Source organism: Mauremys reevesii, linkage group 26 (assembly GCF_016161935.1).
Source record: "Mauremys reevesii isolate NIE-2019 linkage group 26, ASM1616193v1, whole genome shotgun sequence".
Lineage (NCBI taxonomy): Eukaryota > Metazoa > Chordata > Testudines > Geoemydidae > Mauremys > Mauremys reevesii.
In genome coordinates, this window is record NC_052648.1 from 4,764,444 (window position 1) to 4,775,454 (window position 11,011).

Below are 11,011 nucleotides of genomic sequence, written 5' to 3' on the forward strand. Positions count from 1 at the left end.
AGGGACTGACCCCTGCAGGGAGACACTGGGCCAGATCTGCACCTTCTGCAGGTTTTAACAGACTTTTGATTGGTTTGGGCTTCCTTCTTTTATAAAGTCACTTGTCAGATTATCATCTAATGACATAATCCACAGCAAGTGTTTATTTCCCTGGGGAAGAAACAGCTGGAGCACGGTCGCCAACCCCTCTAGCTTGTGCCCAGTTCTGAAGTCAGGCTGGTTGAAGAGTTGGAGCATTTGGAGAGCATGTTCAATCATCAAAAATCATTCCTGTCCAAAGCACCTGGGTCCCATTACTGATTGATTTCCTTGCAGAATATGCCTGACTTGTGCCTGTTGTAGCTCCTTTCACACACGGAGCCTCAAACCACCTCCCAGGCAGGAACCCTGCCCAGCTCCTGGGAGGCAGTGATGGGTTTAACACACTTCTTACCCCCATGGACATGGAGCTCCAGCAAAGTAACTTGCCTCTGGAACGGGGATGAGCCCAGAGCCCAGGCTGTTGGTCCCTTACTTGACTTTACACCTTGCCCCTCCCAGAACCCCGAGAGTCCTGATTCCCAGCCCCCACTTGGCCTAACTGCTAGGCACAGCTGCTTTCCCAGAAGCAGGGATAGGACCCAGGAGTCCCTAGATTAGATGCATCCGAGCAAGAATTCTGGAAAATCTCCTGCATTCACTTGAACCTCTCAATGTTGTAACCTGTAAAAGAGAAATTTCCCTTATGAGGCCATTAAAAATGGAGCCGATTTCTAATGTGCAGGTGACAGAGCACTAAAGGGAGGTGATACAGCGAAAACCGTGTCACAGGGTGACAAGTACCAGGGCAAGTTCCAGCTTCTTTGCTCCAACAGAGCAGGTGGCAGTTTGTTCATCGGGCAGGGATGGCTAAAGCTTTGAAATGTCCCATCCCCCCCGCCCCGCCCCCCTAAAGATGGATCAGAGCTGGAGCAGGGATGCCAATTAACAAAGGGTGGTTCTTCCTGCCCGTCTTCTCAGTTGGCTCATCACCGGCTGCTGCAGTGGAGTTGTGTCCCCCCTCGTCCTCTCGGAATCTGCATCGCCGACTACTTGCTGCACCAAGGGCCCAGTGGGTGTCCGAGCCAGAGGGCCCAGCCCGCAGAAGGCTAAAGACGAGCTGCAGGTAGGGAAAGCTCCTGCAAACGCAGGCTCCCATCCCACCCATGGATGTCTCTGGTGACCCCGCTCTGCGATGAGTCCGGGCTCAGAAAGCTGCCCTGCCCGTTGCCCCTCTTGCAAAACTCTTGCCACTCTGCACTTCCTAGAATCCACTGTGTTGGCACCTTTCCTGGCGTCCAGGAATAGCCACATGCCAAACTCCAAGCAGCTTCTCCAGCTCTGGAAATCCCCCCTTCAATACGTGTTGTTTTGCTCCTCGGGCTCCAGGATTCCCCGCACATGACATGGAAAATCCCTCTTGTGCTGTTCGTCCAAGTCCGGGAAGGGCTCGGCTGGGACGGGCAGCCTGCTGGTGGCCGAGGTGCTGGTCTGGGCCTCAGGAGCCCTGCGTTCTGCACCTGCCTTTGCTGCTGCCTCCCGGCAAACCTCGGCAGTCACATGGGGATGAGGCTCTCTCCATTGCACACCCTTCAGGGGCAGGGCCCCCCGATCTCAGGGGCACGGCTCTAGTGCTGCTATCGTGCAAAGGACGGGGTATGCTTAGAAAGGCCTGACTCCCTGTGTGCGTCTCCCTGTCCCCGTTTGCTTCTCTCGACCCCCGTAACCAGCGACGGTCCCTGTCTCTTGCCATGGAGGTGAGGATGGCTGCATGCAGCTCTGGGGTGCAGCTGTCCTGCAGTGACCAAGCCCACCACTGATGACATCTGCCCCCCCACACACACACACACCACCAGGGGTGGGTGGCTAGGCCGTGGGTGCACAGGGCTCGCGTTCTCTGGCTCCATTTGCCACCACGGGCAGTGTCAAGGCTGGTTTGGTGGCAGGGCAGCCTGGAAGGGAGCCCCGTGGTGGCTGAGTTGGAAGCAGCCCTGGTCTCAGCTAAAAGCCTCGTGCTGCTCTCCACTTGGGTTCGTTCTTGGGAAGCTGGGGCCGGGAGGCTGCAGGCAGAACCCTCCATGAGCCAGAGGGAAAGCGAGAGCATCGTTTCTTCCCGGGGCTGACGCGGTTCCTTTCCTTTTCTCCGAAAGGGGAAGTAGGCTCTGGGCTGAGCTCCCCCTTCCTGTTCGCACCAGCTGCAGTTACCGGCAGGCTCCTCTCGCCGCCTGCCCATGCCTGGCTCCCACACCGGAAGTACGTGTTTGCTTTAACCCCCGAAACAGGCTTGGGCGCCCAGGCTGCAGGGAACTCGCATGCCTCTCTGGCTGGGCTACGCTCCAGCACGGAGGGCTGCTAGGCCTCATCTCCCTTGGCAGAGCCTCCCGCTGCAGCCACCCTCAGCTTACTGGGGCAGCCTCCCCTGCACCGGGGGCAGAGCAGGTTCCCTGCCATGGTTTCCCCCCCCCACACACCTTTGTCAGCACCCCCCAAGCAGGTGGTGCCCTCTGCCCTGCGAGGCTGGGTCTACACTGCACAAACAACCCAGGGCAGCAGTTCTCGGAGCCTGGGGTACAGACCTGCCTGCAGGGGGGGGGGTACCCGGAGAAGGGGGCGGGTCTCAGAGCCAGGCCCCCTCTATGGCTGTTTTCAGTGCCCTAGCGTGAACCCAGCCTGCTGAGCCAGGCTCTGGACTCCCTGCTGTCGCCCCCTTTGCCTTCACGGTGTGCGCTCAGCTCCGCTCAGGATCAGGCCTCCTGGAGCCAGTGGGGGCACCTCCCCCAGCTCTGCCCAGGGGCTCCCCGTGTGTTCCCGCTCACTAAAGTCAAAGCGCGATTGCTGCCACTGCCTCGCCGTGGGCCTGGTTTGTGGGCTGCAGCGCGTACACACCACCCAGCTGCCTGCGGTTTTGGCTTGTTGGCAGCTTTGCACAGCTCGCCCGAGTGGGGCTGGGAGGGGGAGCCGCCCCCGGCTGCCGAGCCGCGGTGGGTCTGGCCTTTCGGCCGAGGCGGTGCAGCCCGCTCCCGCCACTGGCTTCCTTGGTCTCGGCGCTCCCCTTAGCACCTCTCCCCGCCCCGTGGCAGGCCCCTGGCCCGTGCCGGCTGCTCTCAGTCCCGCTTGCGGGGGGTGTGATGCTCCCTGCCCTGGCTCTGCAGTCAGTACCCCTGTCCTGTTCCTCTGGCCAGTCGTCCGGTCCATGGCAGGAGACCTCCTGCTGGCGACGCCTGCCAAGGCGAAGCCAGGTTGAGGTCCTGGAACGAAGCAAAGTCACAGCCTGCGGGCGTGGGGAAAAACTTGGAGCGGATTCGTGGCCGCCCGGCCCAGGCAGGAATGTGTCTTGCGAACAGGCAGTCTGGGGCTGGAGCTTCCTGCAGATGCTTGGAATAGCTGGGATTTTTCAGTGTCTGGCTGGAACTGCTGAGCTGGAACCGGAGCGGGGAGGGTTTGAGGGAGATGACAAAGCAAAGGGCTCAAATGCAGCCCGGCTTGAGGGGGACCCACCTGCTGGCGCCCCTGTATCAGGGGCAGGTTTAGCTGCATCACCCCCGGCCCATGTCCAGCTCAACCTGCCTGTCTGCTTAGCCGAAACCTGCCTTGGGAAGGGGGACCCCCCCCTCGCAGAGCGCTGCCCGGGGCTGGGCGGAGCAGGGTTCAGGACCCTGGCGGTGCTTTCCGAGCCTGGCTGAACAGCGAGCGGGAAGCTGTGCTCGGAGCCTGGCAGGGGTCGTCCGGCTGCGTCAACTAGCAGCGGCTGCAGCTGACCGGCTTCAGCCTCCACCCTGGCCTGCATGGAGCGGAGCCAAGCTGGGGGGGGGGGGAGCTCTTTGCACAGGGGGCTGCCCCTGTCCCCACACTGGCCAGCAGGCCCACAGGCTGGTGCATGGGGGTGACTGTCCAGTCCTGCTCCCTGCTGCTGGGCGCTCACAGCCCCGGCAGGAATTCAGGCCCTGAGCCAGGGGCGTTTGGGAAGCCGTTTGCCTCATTTAACAAGCTCGTTCCCCCAGTGCCCGTGTGCGGGAGGGCGGCAGCCGTGTGACGCCATGAGCCAGTGCCTGGCAGTGACTCAGTGGGGCCGGAGGAGCTTGGGGCCGCTCAACCGGCGCAGCCTGGCTCTTCCCTGGACCTAGCGTGAAATGATTGAGCTCCTCCCAGGCGAGGCCCGAGCACCCGGCCCCCGGCTGCAGCTTGGGGCAGCCGTGACCTGGTGCAAATCATGGGCAGCTGGACTAGCTCTGGGGCCAGCTGTGACTGCAGCTGCTCCCCGGCCCGCCCCCTCCTGGGGGAGCCCAGCACAAAAACTCAGCATGGGAGGGAGAGGGTTATTTTGGCTATTTTGCCCCCCAGCCTTTGCCCCCAAGGGCGGCAGAGGCTCTGGGGAGGGTTGGTCCTGCAGGGCTGGGCCCAGGGAGCTGGGCACGGTGGGTGTGGCTGGGCAGGGGCCACTGGGACGCACCTGCTGTGAGAGCCCTGGCCCAAAACAGCAGCTTCGGTGGGGTCCCGTCCCCAGGCCGTGGCGAACTGGCCAGGAATGGAGCAGGACCCTGAAACTCTCCGAGCACCTGGCCCTGCCCCTGGGTGGGTTTTTCTCTCACACACACACACACAACACTCCCTCCCTGCTGGGAGTCGCTGGCTGATGAGCCCCCAGCTGCTCCGGGCTGCCACGGAGCAACCGGCCGGAGCCTCAGCTCATCTGCCCCCATGGGGCTTCCCGGGGCTAAGGAGCTGCTGCCCCTCCGTGGGTCTGGGGGGAGCCTTGACTGACCCCTAGGGCTATGCTGAGATTGCTGAGGGGCCGGGGCCCGGCCAGGGCCCACGCAGGGGACAGGCACAGGTCGGGCCCAACCCAAGCCTCTGCCAGCGGCTCTGTGCCCATGGCTGGTGCTGCCTCTGCCCTGCCACTGGGAGGGGCTGTGCCCACACCTGAGAGGGAGGGGGAGGCCTGAGAGCCAGAGGATGCTACAAATAACCGGGAAAGCGGGGAGGGGTGTATGTGCAATCAACTCCATGTTACACAGAGGTAAACTGAGTGAGAACAAAGAATAGAACCCAGGAGTCCTGGCTCCGTCCCCCTGCTCTGACAGACCCCCCCCACCCTGAACCAGGGTGAGAACCCAGGAGTCCTGGCTCCGTCCCCCTGCTCTGACAGACCCCCCCCCCCCGAACCAGGGTGAGAACCCAGGAGTCCTGGCTCCGTCCCCCCTGCTCTGACAGACCCCCCCCCTCCCCGAACCAGGGTGAGAACCCAGGAGTCCTGGCTCCGTCCCCCTGCTCTGACAGACCCCCCACCCCAAAACCAGGGTGAGAACCCAGGAGTCCTGACTCTCAGTCCCACTAGACTCCTTCCCCCTCAATCCTCTTTTTTTTTCATTCAGAAAAACACTTCAAATTAAAAACTTGGTCTCAGATAAAAACCAGACTGGCCCTGGGGGCCGACCCTGCTGCTTTCCCCCTGGCCCGGCTCAGCTCCCAGATTCCTGGAACCTCTCTTCAAAGGAAACCTCAAGTCAGCGCAAAAAAAGCCACAGCCCAAGCTGGCAAAGTATGAAAGAAACTCCTGCCCCCCTCCCCCGCCCCCCGGGGAGCCAGGGGAACCCAGCCTGGGGGAGCTGGGGGGGGGATCCCAGCCCCATGCCCTGGTGGCTCAGGTGGGGGCAGCGTGGCCAGGCGCGAGGGGCCAGGCCAGCCCAGCTGGCAGCAGCCCCAGTACCCAGCCGGCCGCTGGCTTGCGAAAGTTGCTGATGGAAAAAAGCTCTGAACTGCTGCTAAAAATAACCCTCCCGTATTCCTCCAGCTGCTATTTTTAGCCTTGCTGGGGCTATAATTACCTGCCCCTGGCGTCAGAGGCCGGGAAACTCCTGGCACCTCGGCCTCCCGCCCGGCCGGAGACAGGAGCCTCTGTGCAGCCCGGGCTGCAGGGGGCACATGCAGGGAGCCTGCCAGCCCCACCAGGGTGTGCATGGCCCCCAGGTATGGTCCTCTGCCTTCCAGCCCTGCCCCCCAGCTCTGGGCCTGGCCTCCAGCCCCCTGCCGTTCCAGCCCTGCCCCCCAGCTCTGGGCCTGGCCCCCAGCCCCCTGCCGTTCCATCTCTGCCCCCCAGCTCTGGGCCTGGCCCCCTGCCCCCTGCCATTCCAGTCCTGCCCCCCAGCTCTGTGCATGGCCCCCAGGTATGGTCCTCTGCCTTCCAGCCCTGCCCCCCAGCTCTGGGCCTGGCCTCCAGCCCCCTGCCGTTCCAGCCCTGCCCCCCAGCTCTGGGCCTGGCCCCAGCCCCTGCCGTTCCAGCCCTGCCCCCTTGCTCTGGGCCGGGCCCATCTCCCCCTGGCGGTCCAGCCCTGCCCCCCCAGCTTTGTGCATGGCCCCCAGGTATGGTCCTCTGCCGTTCCAATCCTGCCCCCAGGTCTGTGCCTGGCCCACCGGTCCCAGGCCCAACCCCTGCCGTTCAGCCCCCACCCCATCCCCAGGCACAGCCCCCCCTTGCTATTACAGCCCTGGGATTCCTACCCACCCCTAACCGACAAGCGCTGCTGATGCTCCCTAATCCCAGATATTTGTCCACACCTGCCTGTGTCCATGTTTAGCACGCGACTGTGTTTGTGTGTGTGTGTGTGTGTTTGTGTGTGCAGGTGTGTGTGTGTGCACACACGCTGCCTGGGCAAGTGTATTTCTGTGCATGCCTCAGCATATCCGAGTGTGTGCACGTGTGTACCTGGAGACCTGGGCAGGAGTGTTTGTGTCTGGTCAGTTGTGCGTGCGTAGTCTTTTAACACACGCGCACTAGGCTGCGGCCTTGTGTCTCTGGCATGTGCACTGCATTGCAGACAATCTGCCCGGTGTGCCCTGCATTGCCCAGCGAGGGAGAGGCCAGCAGCCGGGCGGGGGGACGGTGCACACGAGCAGGCTCCGCAGATGCCATGTGGTGCTGGAGGAACCGGGGGGGGGGGGGCAGCACACATGGTGCCCTCCCTCTCCACCAGCTTCCTGCAGCTGGTTAAGGAGCGCTGGGCATAGAGCTGGTGCTGCAGGGCTGGTAGCATGTTATTGCCAGGGCAGCGCCATTTCTCTGCGTGAGGGATCAGGCTTTATCGGGGCAGGATGGGGGCATCTCCTCGTGGGCGGGGGGCGCATCGCCTGCCCTTGCAGAGTGGGCAGCATATCTTGATCCACCCTCTTTTTCTGGGCAACCCCTTCTCCTCCCCTAGGGTCCCCGAGGGACGGGGGCTTGTGAATCACCCCCACGCTGCGGAAAGGGGGAACCCCTGGGCCCAGGAACCACGCCTGGGTGTGGGGGAGGCTGCGGTCGGAGCTGCCCCCAGCTGTGGTGAAGGGGATCACGTCCGTTCCCCCCGGGGTGACGCTTTGTGGCCGCCAGGGGCCAGTTCTCCGTGGTGCGAGGCTGCTCCCGCGACGCACTGGAACAGCTCCACCCATGACGCCACCAAAGGCTGGGGACTTCCACTCGTCTCTCACACCCCACCCCCCCGCGCACTGTACTTCCTGCCCGGGGCGGGGAGGGCTCGGCTGCCATGTGACAGCAACAGTCTTGCTGCAGAGAGACGCCCGCCCGGGGCCCGATCCTGCCCAGTTCGCCCCCACCTGGGATTGGGGCCATAAACACCCACCCACCCACCCGCCAATCTGTGTCCACGCCCCCCCGGCTGGCCAGCATGGGGCCCAAGCACTTGGGTGCTGAGTGAGAGCTTGTGCATCTGCCCACTCAGCAGCAGTGTGGGCTAGTGGTCAGAGCAGAGAACTGGGAGCCAGGACTCCTGGGTTCCTCCCATACCCAGGTACCAAATGCCCCTCATCTGAACGGCTGCGCTATGAAAACGACCAGTCCCAAAGATGGCATTGGGGTGCAGGCTGGTGGGGTCCTAGTGACGGTGCCCTGGGCAGCTGAGGCTGCAGTGGCCAGAGGTGGGTGTGGGGGTCCCCCCCCATGAGGGCTGATTATAGGAACTCCCCTCCCCCAACTTCTGGACTCTCCCTCCTTCCAGAAACCCCCGGGGGAAAGTCCTTACAGCTGCTGGCCCTTGGGAGCCGTGCCGGGGAGGTTTCTGCTGAGCTCATTTCTGGCCCAGGGCCTGAGCTCTCCCTGGGGCAGATGGGGAGAGACCCCCCAATGGGGGAAGCCCCAGGAGCTGGGCCCTGGCCAGGGACTCCCCTAAGCCAAGGTCTCTAGCCCAGGGCCAGCGCAGGGATGAGAGGCTGCCGGCAGCGCCAGGTGCTGCAGGGAGTGATGTGGCTGGGACCGCTCAGCATTGGTGCTGAGGGGCGTGGGGTGCTGCGCTGCTGCAGGGACCCTCTCCAATGTGGGGCAAAGCCCCGGGGCCCTGCCTTGTGGGGAAACCTGGGATTCCCACCAGGGCAGGAGCTGTCACAGAAACCTTCATGTCCCACCGGCAGTTACAACCCCGCACACTGCACTCCTCCACCGCCTGGCCCGAACTGCTGTGCCTTGTACCTGTGTGCTGTTAAACAGCTGCCGTGCTGCACCCCAGAAACTGCTGCACTTCAGCACCCCTATAAACAGCCCCAGGACCCTACCCCAGAGACAGCTGCATTTCAGCACTGGACAAGGGATTTTGGTATAAACAGTTTCCATGCCTTACCCCAGAGACAGCTGCATTTCAGCACTGGGCAAGGGATTCCGGTATAAGCAGTTGGCATGCCCTGCCCCAGAGGTGGCTGCATTTCAGTAGTGGTTGTTTTGGGCATGAACTTGGTCATTAGATGAGTCTGTGGTCTCCCTGCCCTAGAAGAAATGCCAGGCAGAGCTACAAACGTTGCTAGACTGGGGCCGGGGGGAGGTTAACTGATTAGCCGGGGCGGCGTGGTGCAAATTGGGGGGAGGATTAGGGGGCTGGTTTGCAAAGGTGCTGCCCACCTCCCCCCAGGCCAAGCTCCCATCACCTTTCCGCAGAGTTGCAGATGCCCAGGCCTGCACAGGGCAAGGGAATCAACCCCCGCAAACCCCCCATCCCGTGGGACGAGCAAACCCTTCGGAGCCCTGCTTCCTCCTAGCCGGCTGCTGCCTGCGATCCCCTTACCGCCCCCGGCTCTGACACCCTGTCGCTGATGGCACCTGAATCCCCTGGGGGAAGGCTGGGCCCACTCAGCCCTTCCCTGGCCAGCAGAGCCCCCCCAGCCCCTGCCTCTGTCTGTGTTTGAGGAATGGGGGGTGGGAGGGAGGTCGTGACCACACAGCCCCATGTTGCCTTTTGTGTCTCCATTGCGCACATCTGCTCCCCCGCCAGCGTGTGCCAAATCTCCATGTCAATGGGCCGGACGGGGGCCCCTCAGCAGCAGCCGGGAGAGACCCCCACCCCCCCAGCCCGGCTGGGATGCAGGAACGCCAATGGTCATGGCAGCTGGCTACGTCCCAGCTCCCCCCCCCATGCCCCTGCTGGCCCCCACTTGCTCCAGTTTAGTCTGTTTTAACCCATCATTGGCCTCTGTCCCCCAGGGCCCCCATCTTCCCCCAGGCCTGGCCCCACTCAGCCTGGGGACCCAGGGAGCAGCGCCCTGTGCCGGCGGGGGATGGGAGAACAGAGCATCTGTGCAGCGGGACACGCCGGCCCCTAACTCCTGCGCCCCGGGCCCAGCCCGTCCCGGCCTGCAGAACGTAGTGACCCAGGGCTCCATCACCCCGTGAGTCACCCCGTCGAGCCGGCCCGGGGGGAGGGGGCAAGCTGGGGGGGGCAGCAGGGGGGGGGGAGCAGCCCCAGAGCCTCAAGGCCACCTCCCACTGAGACCCAGGGGAGTTAGGCACCTGAACTGAGGCTCTGGGCCTCTGAGCCTGAGACCTAGCCCTGCTCAGTGCTTCTCCGCCTCCTTTGGCCTCTGGTGGCTCAGAGCAGGGACTGGGGGGCTCTGGACACCTGTTCTCTTTGGGGCAGGCACAACAGGGAGCCACTAGGCACCACCATAATGACACCATGCTTTCCAAAGTGTTAGAAGGGGAAACTGAGGCACGGCACTTGGCCGTGACGGGCTCCGGCTCACCCAGCAAATTAGCATCAGAGCCCGGCACGGGACCCAGGAGTCCTAGCTCCCAGCATTAGGTCCTAGCCACCCACCCTCGTTTCCCTGGGGAGGGGGGCAATGGAGCTGTGCCAGCCCAGTGTAACTCCAGCCTGGCCCCTGCCCGTCACTGGGCCGAGTGGGAGCCCCAGCTCGTGGCGAGGAGAGGCCCAGGCCCAGCTGTAGCTGGGGGTGTTTGCGGGGCAGGTCACAGCTTCCATTGTCCCGCTGCCTGCAGCCATCTGCCCCGTGCCCCGGGCCGGGCGGCGTGTGCTGCCATCTCCATCAGAATGAGCCCCCGGGCGCTGCCGCCAGCCCCCTGACCCCGTACAGCTGGCGCCCCGGCCGGGCTGGAAGCCCATTAAACGCTGCACACGCCAGATGGGGGGTGGGGAGGGGGACATCTGTGTGATGGGGGAAAGGGGGGGCCTCAGCCGGATCCTTATGTCTGGCCAGCTCAGTCATTTGCAGCAGAACTAAGCCAGGGACCGGCTCCCCAGCGCCCCTCACCCTATGGGGCCAAGGGTTCTGGGCCGGTTCTGATCCCGTCCCTGCCTCTCCCTGTGTCTCTGTGTGTGGCTGGGCTGGGAGGTGCTGGGCTGCCCACTCCCAGGCGGGCACCTCTCTCTAGCCCCCAAGTGCCCTGGGCAGGGCGGGTCTGGACCTGCAGGGACCTCGCACGGCCCGGAGCAATGAGGAGATATCCAGGCCCCCCTTCCCCCGCCCACACAATGGACTCTGTTGGGGGGGGGGGGGTTGGGTCCCCGGGCTGGGCACCGTCCCCTTGAGCCCTTTGTCACGTCACTTGCCCCATTAATTCCCTGTGATCCACCGGCCATGACCCGGGGAGATCCCAGCCCGTCCGGAGCAGCTTGTGCCTTGCTCCCGCATTGTCATACACAAGGCAGCCACACGCCCACCCCACCCCCACCCTGCTCCCCACTCTGACAGCTGTTTGTGGGGCCGGCTTTGTGCA